The sequence below is a fragment of the Diabrotica virgifera genome, chromosome 2 (genome assembly GCF_917563875.1).
Source record: "Diabrotica virgifera virgifera chromosome 2, PGI_DIABVI_V3a".
Classification (NCBI taxonomy): domain Eukaryota; kingdom Metazoa; phylum Arthropoda; class Insecta; order Coleoptera; family Chrysomelidae; genus Diabrotica; species Diabrotica virgifera.
In genome coordinates this window covers 185,712,414-185,725,904 of record NC_065444.1, presented here as the reverse complement: position 1 = coordinate 185,725,904, position 13,491 = coordinate 185,712,414, and the positions used below count along the sequence as shown (strand labels likewise).

At 31.3% G+C, this 13,491-nt stretch overlaps 1 long non-coding RNA gene across 1 annotated transcript; it reads right to left on the bottom strand.

Moving 5' to 3' along the window:
• Nucleotides 1-182: 182 nt before the first annotated feature.
• Nucleotides 183-3,330, bottom strand: LOC126880331 (uncharacterized). Its single transcript, XR_007696566.1, has 3 exons — nt 3,116-3,330; nt 2,235-2,392; nt 183-991 (listed from the first exon to the last, which is right to left on the bottom strand). It is a non-coding gene; the product is annotated as an uncharacterized LOC126880331 (long non-coding RNA).
• Between the last annotated feature and the right edge of the window lie 10,161 nt (nt 3,331-13,491).

Below are 13,491 nucleotides of genomic sequence, written 5' to 3'. Positions count from 1 at the left end.
TGTTTGCTTAAAGTCTGTTTTAGACTATAGCATAAAATGATATAAGAAAATGGTATACTAAGTTTTGTCACAATGTAAAACAGGAAACAAAATCTGTTAACAGAAAATGTTATACAAATTAGAACATGTCCTATTTGATAACAATTTATAGTAAGTACACAGGCATGCGCAGTTAGGTTATTTTCATTATACTGTCACATTCCCTAATAACACAAAACATTCCATGAATGTTCCTAGAATGTACACACAGGACATTGAAAACATTCCTGGAATGTCCCCAAATGCACACGAATGTCCCTGGAAAGTCCCAGGAAAGTGCTGTGTCAGCATTTTAAATATTCTTAGAATGTTCTGTTGGAACATTCCATGAATGTCTACGAATGTTCTTTGGACATTCACAGTCTATTTTTTAGACTGAATGTCTTGTTGGAACATTCCATGAATGTTCTTTGGACATTCACAGTATATTTTTAGACTGAATGTCTTGTTTGAACATTCACAGTATATTTTTTAGACATTCACTGAAATATATCGTCAGTAATGTGACAATACCTCCTATATGTTTTTTCATGAGGTTTGCAGGAGACGAAAAACATTTTTTAAGGTCACTTTCTGTTTTCGTACGTATTCTGACTTTTTTGTAGTAAATAGATAGTTGAATTTACTGCAAAACAAGTCAAAAAATATATGAAAACAGGAGGTGGCCGAAACAAGTTTTTAGTCTATCTTACAAATCTCTTGAAAAAAACAGATAGGAGGTATTGTCACATCACTGACGATATGTGGCCATACCAAATAATACATCCTTGATAAATATAAACATTTTTATTGCAAAAAATCTTTACATACATTTTTTAATGTAATTTACTGACATTCCTAAATATTATAAAAAAATGTGTCACATTTGCTTTGTAAACCTTTCTTTTGCTTTTCGTAGCCACATATTCCGTTTCCTTTCTGGTTTTTTGTAGACCACTTCTCTCAGCTGATTCTAAAAGAAAATAAAATAAAAGGTAATTTTTCTATCCTTTACAATTAACAATCAGAAGAAATATTATTTACAGGTAATAATACGCATAAATAATAATAATAAAAAAATAAATATTAAATAATATTTAAATAAATAATAAATAATATTTAATAAATAAAATAATAATAATGAACATTTTGTATTTTGACAACGACATCCGACGTGGAAGTAGAAACCTTAATAAAATTATTTTTTCAAGTAAATTGTGGCTTATTTCCTCATTAGAATAGTTAATTACAAAAAAGCCACAAAGAAATAGATTTTTCACAAACAAATAAGTATTTAGTATTCATTATATTTATTGTTTTTATTATTTACTTTAATGTCCTACTGGTACATTATTTGACAAATAATGACATTTCGAAGTCTGTTAAGTACGATATAACGCCCTTGGGCATTAAATTTAAATAACGACTTAGATACTGTCAAGTTGACAAATATCAACCTAAGTAAAACTATGGTTACCACAATTATGTTACTACTGTTACTGGTAAATGTACTTATTTAAAAACTAATCAATTCAAAATTCATTCAAATTTTTCGCATATAAAGAATAATTTAGTCAGACATTAAACGTTGAAGGCACCACAGGTATTATAATAATATCGCTTTCGGTCAACGTATATTCCTCAGGCCCTTGTTAAAAACACCATTGACCTCAAGCGTTATTATCCTTATAATACCCTTGGTACCTTAATAACTGTAACATAAGATTATACCTTAATTCTTGTTTTCTATTTCTGATGTTTTTATTTATTTACATTGAATATTAATCTGTTTTGTTGTATAATCTACTTCGCAATAATTATGTGATATATTTGACTTAAAATGAATTCAAAAATTTTTTGCAGTTGGGCAACAATGTCAACTTAGATCTCCGATGTAGATAATGAATTACAACAGTATCTATATTGTACAGACTGTATTATTAATTAGGTTATTTATTTATTTATTTATTGAAATATACATCCACCAGGTATAAACCCATAAAGGTGTACATAAGAAAACTACATACATTGACTGAACACTTGATGACAAAATATAAAATAAAATAAAGAATAACCAAAAATGTTTCTGTTGTTAATACACATACACAATAATAAACAAAGACCTTAATAAAGAAAAATAACATGGCATCAATTCGATAGGCTATTGCGTATTTCGCGTTTAAAGATGTTAAAACCAAGAAAAAAAATGCATATACCTGTGTGACATAAGCTATTGGAACAGCACAGTCTCTTAAACGAACAGATGAAAGTGAAGTTCTGTCAATATCTTTTTCTAAAAAGTGTTTTGAACATACTCCTCTATTAACAAATCTGATCTATACTTCATGTCTTCTTCACAGGATCTTCTGGAAAGCTAAAAATACAAAATATATGCATTACTAAGCATTATTAACAAATTTTAGTTTTAAATAAAAAATATGATTAATGGACTCACAAAATATTATAAAACAGCTTAGAAATTGTTTATTAGTATAGTCGGTTCCCCAAACTCTGACACAACTGGCTAGTGATTTTAGTAGGTAATTTTTTTTGTTTTTGGCCAAGTTTGCCAAAATACAGTAATTATTAACTATTTAGTTATTATTTTTTTTTGCCAATTTTACCAAATTGGCAAAATTATTTACTAAAATCACTAGCCAGTTGTGTCTGAGACTCAGTAGTACTGAGACTGAGTTTAGCAAATCGACTATAATATTCTGTGTATTCATTAGTTGGTACTGCATATTATAGTGTGTGGTCTACCATCCTATTTATAAAGGCATACATTAGCAAAAACGCAAAAAGAATTACTTTAGTTTTACAAATCCTATTGTTATTATCTCTATTTACTATTTTAGTTAGGAATAAGCGAAGTTTGTGGCTTATTCACAATTATTATTAAAATAATAAATGGATATGACCAATTATTAACTTATAAAATAAAATAATAATTCTTCTGATTTATGCCTTTTATTCACTTTGTTATATCTAGGTTACTTAAAAGATTTTTTATGAATAGTATTATTAGGGTATTAATAGTATTAATTTATTTTCTGAAATACAGGGCATGCCTTCGTTTACATATTTGCATACTAACCTTTTAATAGGGCTTTTCATTCACAGTCATTTGTTTGGAGCTTCTGTCATAATTGAAACGTTATTCCTGCAGATTTTTTTATCTACATTTGTTTCTGCTACTCCAACTGCGTTAAAAACAGGACACCATTTTATTCACTATGTTAATAATACTATTAAAGCTATTATAAAAGTATCCGAATTAAAAAAATATTCTTAAAAAGCACAAATAATACAAACAACAATCCACCCACGGCAAAGCAAGGTAGCCTAGCCAAGATGGCCGAAGCGAGGTCGTTGGTTGGTCGTTTTTAGTCACGTGATGCCCTCTCAAGCGCCATGCACAAAAATATATGCACGGCGAATTTGAAAATGAACGCAAAAGAAATAAATATAAATGCCTCTCTTGGGTTTTGCATAAGTTATAAGTATTTTTTTTATTAACAAAATCGCATTCCAAATTGAATATTCGCGAACAATAATTTTTATTACATTTGTATGTTTATAATATTGTATTAATTGAACTTGGGAAACTCTTTAAATTTGACATATTATTGCACTGTAGGCCTAAAGTGTCACTTAGTTTGTCTGGTATGTTATAAGTAATGTTGTATCTGTTACACGTATGTATTATTTCGCAACTTAAAATATATGAACATTGGTAGTATGTTCACAGAATGTCTTATGGTAACATTCCAGGAATAATTTAAACAGATGTTCACCGAATGTTCCCTAAATGTCCAGGACATTCAAATATTGATAGAACTTTGGTAGTACATTCCTGGAATGTTGTGTGTTGTTAGGGTTGGTTCTTTTGGTTAACTTTTCTTTTAAGAAATGTTACAATGGAAGCAGCTGATAATAATAGAGTTTTCTTATCCATCATATAACATAATCTCTTTGTAATATAAAATATCAAAGATAAAACTAACTAGGTTAAATGTTGAGGTTGAGGAAAATGAGGTTAACAGTACATGTACCATCACAAAAATATAAAAAAGTACAAAACTTCTTGTCTTAATATTGTACACAATAATTTCATGTAAATTTTTGTTGTATCATTTTCTGTTAAAAAAAAAGTATAGTCTAAAACAGTCTGTGCACCCAAAGTCCGAAAATTGAATAAGTTTTTTTGGGTTATGATTGTAAATTATTCTCTGAAATGTTCTCTTTCCAACGATATATAACACATTATAGTATAAAATTTCCATGGACTTCTGTATGAGCTTTCGTAACGTACGGTTGTGTGACAGTTCAGTGTAGAAGTGATAAAGATTCAAAAAACGCAGGCGGCAAAAACAAAATCGGAACTACATAATAGAGGTAATTAACAAATTTCCTATCTGTTGAACTCCTAAATTTCCTGTACTTTCTTGGAATAAAATAAATTATACATTATCTAGTTAGGTAAAAAAGAGACAACTTTGCATTACACGGTTAATTATGGGGGATAGCACGGGGGACTAACCCCCCCCCCGGTGACCCGGTGATGAGGAGATGTTAGATAATATAGAAAACACTGAAAATAATATTAGTTTAAATAATACACCATTACTTGATAGCAATGATAATTCAAATACTATTAATAAAAATGAAACAAAAAAGGAAAAAAACATTTCTTTTATCAATACACAGATACCGGTCCATTTGAGGTATATATGGAATCAAAAGGCGATAACGTTGGTAATTATAGTTTTTTGAAATTAGCAAAATACATAAATGACAAAAAAATCGAGAATGTACTTAAACTTAACAAAAAAGGAAAAAACCGAATTAGCGTTGCTTTCAAGAAATGGGAGGATGCTAATAAATTTGTTTTAAATGACGTGGTCAGAAATGATGGATATGAATTGTTTATTCCGGCAAATAACGTAACATGTAGGGGAGTCGTTAATAATGTAGATACTAGTATATCGGATGCTGATCTAATCAAATTTTCGGGATTGGCTTCGGTCAACATTAAAGTACTAGAGATAAGACGATTTAAACGGAAGTCTAAATATGACACGGCGAAATATATTGATACAGAAACAGTCGCGTTTACCTTTTCGGGAAAAGTAATCCCGAAGGAAGTGAATATATATGGGATCCCTTTTAGGGTAAAACCATACATGATACCTGTGGTTCAATGTTATCGGTGTTTTCTTTTTGGCCACACAAAAAATGAATGTAGAGGGAGAGAAAAATGTAAAAACTGTGCGGACAAAATACATGAAGGGGAATGTTCGATGAAATGTTTTCATTGTAATAGCAGCTTTCATATAATTACCTATGAGGAGTGTCCAGAGTATGTGAGACAGCGGAATATTAAAGCTGTCATGTCTCTGGACAATCTTTCATACTACGAGCATGCGAGAAATTTCCTTATGTTTCTACTAGAAAATCGCAAGAGAATAATATATTCAGAATGAGCCAGGAGGAATTCCCAACATAATATAAAACTCAAACAAATAATTTAGAGACAATTCCCATTAATAAACGATGGATAGAAAATGTTAAGAGTAACCCTGAACACCTGTTTAGTAGAAAAATCGAGAATAACTCAAACAAAAATAAAAGAAAGGCTAATGAAACAAATAAGACATACAATAAAGAAGTAGGGGAACATGGGTAACAATGAGACACCTGTATTTCTGACTACCTATGCGACTTGTTCTTCAAAATTTTGGCATGCGCGCTTTAGCTTTTATGTAAGGACCACGAGGTTTCTGTTTGTAGGCATACCACGTGTTTAGTTTCGTTCCGACCGGCAGTGTGTGTTAATATTTGACCAATTATTTTTTTGTTAAAGGTACATATTTTTGAATTTTTAACGAAAAACCTGTTTTCTTTCATTTTTTGGCGAAGGGATAATATGCAGGGCCTTATTATTTGATGATTAGAGATATTTTTTCATTGAATCGATTAAAGGTTAGGTTGAAATTAATTTTTGTTGTTGTAAAGGTCGTTTGGGTAACAATGAGACATTGCTTGTTGAGTAACAATGAGACATGTCTCATTGTACCCCATAATGTAGATTATTTTATATCTTAATTTTAAATTAATTTTTTTAGTCTTTTTTTTAAATGCCGCGAAATCTTCCTAGGAAATCGGATAAAGAGAGCTTTTCAGAGGAACAATTGCGTACAGCTGTAGATGCCGGGTCCAGCATCAGAAGAGTAGCTAAGGAAAATAATTTGGAAGTTTTAGACATTGGCAAGAGAATTAAGTTACAATTAAAACTTTTCCTCCGCATTCAACGAACAAGTTGCAATCTCTGGATTTAGGAGTATTTAAGATATTTAGTTTGGTTTACAACGCTGCCAAAAAGACATAAAAATGATTTTGCCATGTCCTATTGACTATGGCATAACAAAACGACAAAACGCTTTTTATTAATTTGAAATGAAGTGCAATGTAAATATTCAGTAAAATTAAGGTTTATTTTTTTCTTATATTACAATAAGGTTTAGTTTGTTTATTTCTGAAAGGCAGAAAAATTAATGTTTTTGTTTTTCTTATTTTATTATTATTGAATCACGTTTTGTTGAGTTCTAATATTGAGTAAAATGAATGTTTATCTACGTTTTTCTTATATTATTAGTTTTAGCTGATGCTGGTGGTTTATAATAAATAATTAAACATTTGATATATTGTTTCATTATTTTTCTGTTTTGCATAAAAAATTGCACTTTTCAAATAGTGTCTCATTGTACCTCCGCTATGAGTAACAATGAGACAAATGACATTTTCATAGCATATTTTCTGTATTTACATTATTTATCATTTTTTGCATTATATTCTATTCAAAATTATTTGGAAATACTTATACCATCGTGTAACACTCAAAAAATAAATATTATTTAGCTAAGTTTTTAAAACACTAATCTCTAAAAAAAAAGTGTCTCATTGTTACCCATGTTCCCCTACACAATCAATATTTAATATCTCCAAATGGGAGAAGCGAAGAGAGAGCTCGTGCAGTAAACAATGAGACTCCTGGATGTTTCCGTACAGAGCAACTGGAGAGGGACACAGAAAAAACACTGAATGCGATAATAAAAAAACTAGATTGGAAACATAAGGAACATATAATCAATTACTTGAACCAGCTATTTATACATGAAAGCTCATCGAACCAAAAGTTCCTAGATTTAGATGGATATCAAGAATCCACTTATTATCCAATGGAACATAAAAAGTTTAAGCAGTAACTATAACAGTCTAAAATATTTCGTAAGCGAACATAGACCCAAATTAATTCTATTAAATGAAACTTGGCTAAAAAATGATCATCACTTCTATCTAAGAGGATATGAAATACATAGGTTGGATAGAGGGGATGGTTATGGTGGCCTAGCTACTGTGGTTCATAATAGTCTGGATCACAAAATAGTACATAGGTATAATAACGTTATAGTCCAGAGAAATAAGATTTTTCTCGTGACACATCCCCCTCCAGGCCAAAACCAAATTTTTTGAGTAGTATGGACATCTATATTAATAACCTTTATGTTTCAGAACATCACATAAAGGTGGACACACAATTAAGAGTATATCTGATGCCGAATGGGAACAACATTTTAAGGAATTATTGGTAGAAAAACGACCACAATACATAACAAGAATACAAGAAAAAGAGAATGATATACAGAGTGAACACGAAATACAACTAGATAAAACCAAAGTGGAAGAAGCTATTAAAAATATGAAATCCAGGAAAGCACCCGGAGCTGGAGGAATTAATCCTGAATTAATAAAATATGGACCACCCAAACTATGGGATATGCTTAAAAATCTTTTCGAAAGATGCCTGAATGGAGAAAAAGTACCAGATGAATGGCTAACATCACATATTACTCCCATACATAAGAAGGGACCTAAAAATAACCCCAAAAACTATAGGGGAATTGCAGTCATCAGCACCATTGGAAGATTATACTCCAGGCTATTAAGAAATGAAATAGAACAAAAAATTCAAGGAAAGCAAGCTGAAGAACAAGCTGGTTTTCGTGCGGGACGTTCAACGGTAGACAATCTCTTCACTTTAAAAATAGCACTAGAAAAAAGAATACAAATAAATCAGGAAACCCACATCGCTCTTATCGACCTAGAAAAAGCCTATGATAGTGTCCCCATTATAGAACTATGGAATTCAATGAAAGACATCGGTATCGATGGAAAACTCATACAAGCAACTAGAATGTTGTATGAGAACACTAACACCAGAATCAAAAACGGCAAAAATTTCACTGAGGCATTTAATACTTCAAAAGGCCTCCGACAAGGATGTTGTCTATCTCCCACTCTCTTTAAAATATACCTTGACCAATCCTTACAGAGGTGGACAAAAGCAGTAAAACCGATGGAACTGAAAGTGGGAGATGACTCCCTATTTACATTATACTTTGCGGACGACCAAGTTGTAATAGCCCAAGATCAAGATGACTTAAGCTATATGATACGGAAGCTAAATGAGCATTACCAACAGGCAGGATTAATCATAAATATGGATAAGTCAGAATACTTCATAGTGGGAAACGAAGACATTGAAAACCTACCATTGGAACAAGGACATATTGTTGGTGTGAAACAATGCAAATATTTGGGAGCTATATTTAACAAACAAGGAAATAGTGAAGATGAAATACAACACAGGATCAATAAAGGTAGAAGCATCACTAGATCCCTCAATTCAATTTTATGGGACAAAGATATCAGGAAGGAAACAAAGAAAAGAATATATGAAAGTATAATGAAGAGCGCTACAATCTACGGTGCAGAAGTTTGGGACATAAGTGCAAGAAATAAAAAGAAGCTACTTATAGTACAGAAATGGACTTCTTGAGGAGAAGTTGTCAGGTTTCCAGATTAGAACATGTAAGAAATGAAACAATTAGAGAACGTATGAAGGTGGAAAAAACTATAATGGACGATATTGAAAAGAGACAGCTGACATGGTTCGGGCACGTTAAAAGAATGAATGAGACTCGCTGGCCGAGAAGAATATTAGAGTGGATCCCACCGGAGAGAAGAAGAAGGGGACGACCACGGAGAAACTGGAGGGACAATATTCAGGACGCAATGGATTCGAGGCAATTAGATGAAGATACGTGTTACGATAGAAAAAATTGGAAGCTGGGTATGGAGAGGCGGCGACAGCCGTAGAAATCCATTATATATATATATATATATATATATATATATATATATATATATATATATATATATATATATATATATATATATATATATATATATATATATATATATATATATATATCATTATATATATATATATATATATATATATATATATATATATATATGTTTCCTGCAGCCGATTTTGATGATATACATAGTTATAAACAAATTAATATCAAAAAACGGTAAATTTTCGCTTTTTTCGTCTATAACCAAAAAGTTGAGTATTTTAAACAAATTTGAGAGTAAGAAACTCATAAATCGTCTACAAAATTTCAATATTGCGTTCGCTGAATATGTTTATCCTTATTGGTTGCTTAGAAAATTGCAAAATAAATCATAAATTTTGAGTTTTTATAAATAATCATAACTTATGTAAAAATTAACTTAGAACCTTCTTATTACACGAATTGCTGAGACTTGTGGGGCTTAAATTATATTTTAAATTTCAAAGCAATTGGTCAAACAGTTTAAAAGTTATTTAATTTGTTTATCCCAAATTTATTTTTTTTTTTGCAACACTATAAGAAGTCAGAAAATTATGAGGTTACAGTAAGACTTCTGACAGTTTATGGAAGAAGAAAATTTATACTATTAACTTAATTAAAAAAAATGACAAAAAGTAATTTTAAACAGTGTAAAATTATTTTGCAAAAACACGTCGATTTTTTGTTTATTTATAAACAATTAGAATAACTTTTGTAACCGTTACCCGTAGAAAAATTTTTTTTTCAGATTTGGAAAGACTGAATTTTTATACACATTTAGAAAAAAAAACAATTGTCCTAGGACAATTAGGGACGAAGTTAGCCCCCCCTTTTTTTCATTTACATGTTTTTGCAAAATAATTTTGCAGTATTTAGAATTATTTTTTGTCATTTTTTTTTTAATTAAATTAATAGTATAAATTTTCTTCTTTCATAAACTATCCAAAGTATTAGTGTAACTTCACCATTTTCTGACTTATAGCGTTGCAAAAAAAATTAATTTGGGATAAACAAATTAAATAACTTTTAAGCTATTTGACCAATTGCTTTGAAATTTAAAAAATAATTTAAGCACTACAAGTCTCAGCAATTCGTGTAATAAGAACGTTCTAAGTTAATTTTTACATAAGTTATGAATATTTATAAAAACTCGAAATTTATGATTTATTTTGCAATTTTCTAAGCAACCAATAAGGATAGACATATTCAGCGAACGCCATATTGAAATTTTTTATACGATATATGAGTTTCTCACTCTCAAATTTGTTTAAAATGCTTAACTTTTTGGTAATAGAAGAAAAAAGCGAAAATTTACCGTTTTTTGATCTTCATTTGTTTATAACTATGCATATCATCAAAATCGGCTGCAGGAAACAAATAGGTTATTAATATAGATGTCCATACTACTCAAAAAATTTGGTTTCGGTCTGGAGGGGGTTGTGTCACCAACACGATATTTTTTTCCTTATTTCTCTGAACTATTAGTAAAATTCAAATTTTAGCAACAAAAATAATAGATTGGGACATTACAGTTATTAATATTTATATCCATCCTAGGGCAAAAATAAATTTAAATGGTTGGGTTGGACGCATAAATAAAATCAGGGGAAATAAAATTTTAATGGGGGATATGAACGCACATAATGCACTTTGGGGAAGTCAAGTGTCTGCTAATGTTAATGGAAGAATAATTGCTGAATCCTTAGAGGATTTGGATCTAGTTTGCTGCAATGATGGGAGACCCACGCGGATTACCCTACCTGGACAGAATGCCTCAGCGGTAGACCTAACACTAATTTCCTCGGAAATTGCAAATATATGCCAATGGGATGTGTTAGAGGATTCTGGAGGCAGTGATCATTTCCCAGCTTCTTGCAAAATCGCAATTGTAAATGAAAATGTAGTAACACAAAAAAGTCATAAAAGAAATACAAAGAATGTCAATTGGGAGAATTATGCTTCAAAAATAGAAGACTTGATGAAGAATGGCTGTGAAGACTATAATTCATTTACACAAATTATGGAAATGGTGAGTGTTGTGTATAACGGAACCCACCTTGCGAGTCGTGACAGATGACAGATGTCGAGGATGAAAGGCAGAAAAGCGCGCTTACTTCTTAGTTTTTAGGTTAAGAACCATGTATCTCTTGTGATCTAAAATAAAGTCAATTTCATCATAGTACGCTATTTAATTCAATACATATCATATTGGCGACGATTCGGAAAGAACGCCACGTTGGTATAAGTCAATAATTGTCATTGCAAATTTTGTGTTCAGGGCAGTAGTCAATATGCCAAAGTTCGACGAGTTTAATGCTGCGAAGGAATCGTTTGAAGCCTGGGAAGAGCGCTTGCAGCAGTATTTCATAGTGAACGACACTGAAAATGAAAAAAAGGTAGCAAATTTAATAACATTTATGGGTGCGAAAACGTATGATACGTTGAAAACATATTTATTCCCAGATACCCCTGCAATGAAAACATACGATCAGTTAGTAACGATACTTAAAGCCAGATATGCACCAGCTACAAGTGTAATCTATGAAAGATACAGATTTCATAGTAGAAACCAACAAGCAGAAGAATCGCTAGAGCAGTATGTAAAAGAAGTAAAAGCACTGTCAAAGTCTTGTAAATTTGAGAAATTCCTCGATCAAGCCCTACGAGACAGGTTAGTTTGCGGTATTAGTAATACTAATATTCGGACTAAGTTACTTAGCGAAGCTGAGACCCTAACGTTTGAAGATGCTTGTAAGAAAGCCTTAAGTCAAGAAGCAGCTGAATGTCAAAGCAAGCTTGTTCAAGGGGTGGCAGCAGTATCAGTAGGCAAACTACAAATGTCTAGTAAGCAATATCGTAGTCAGTCAAAAAGTCAGTCAGAGTCCAGGAACCAGTCAGTGTTGAAACCATGCTTTCGATGTGGAAGACGACATCAACCAGAAACATGCCCAGCAGTTAATTGGGAATGTTTTTTCTGTCAAAAAGTGGGACACACCAGTAGAGTCTGTAAAAGAAAAAAAGTTAATCAGGTAGAAGTGACCGAAGAGGAAGAGAGCAGTGAATTGTTGCAATTAGGCCATATTGCAGCCCTCACAACGGGTATGGAAAAGCCCTGGAAAGTGAATGTGCAAGTTGAAGGTGTGCCCTTAGTTATGGAAATCGATAGTGGTGCATGTAAGTCAGTCATCCACGTAAGTGATTTTTCAAAATATTTTAGTAAATGCAAGATGAACAGTACTAATGTTAAGTTAAGAGCAGTTACTAGCAATAACATTTCAGTTGTAGGTCAAATTTATGTAAATGTCTTGTATAAAAGCCAGTTAACCTTGTTGCCATTATTAGTTATTGAAAGCTCAAATAGGTTTTTGCCTTTGATAGGAAGGAATTGGCTAAATGTTTTCAATCCTTCGTGGAAGACAGCCTTGTTTAATCAGTTAACACTTGATTATAGTATATCAAGCAGTGAAAATAATGGAAGTAAGAATAATTTAAGTTTAATGGGTATAGATCAGAATTTGTTAAAGTCAGACATGCAATCAAAACTAAATTATGTTGTAAATGATTGTAGTTATAATCAGCATAAAAGTCACCTTATATCAGAGTTGAAGTCACAGTATTCCAATGTATTTAAAGATGACCCCAACTCCCATATAAGAAATATTAAAGTTGAATTTAAACTAAAAGATAATGTACGTCCTATTTTTCATAGAGCATATGATATGCCATATGCCCTTAAGTCTAAGGTAGAGGAGGAGTTGAATCGGATGGTAGAGTCAGGAATTTTAACTAAAACTAAAATTAGTTCGTGGGCCAGTCCTATAGTGGTTGTTCCAAAGAGATAGAAAACATCCCTTAGTACCATTATGACCTCCCTAGCTACTGTACCATTTTCCATTAACCTGACTTCTATCCATTTAGACTTATTGTCCACTAAAATAAGGAAGGTAAAATTTTGCTTCTGGAAAAAATCAACATTATACATATCAGTGAGCAATGAGGAAATACCTCTTTTGAAAACAGAAAAATCTATAAGAAAAAAGAAAAGCCCTCCCTAGTGGGGTAAGGAATGCTCTAATTTAATAAAAACAAGAAAAGAAAAAATTAAGAAATAGGAAGAAGCAAGCAATGAAAATTATATTGAAATCAAAAAAATATTTGCATACAGTAAAAATATATTTAAAACAAAAAAAAAAGAAATAGCTTCAAAAGCTTTTGCAATGGATTGACA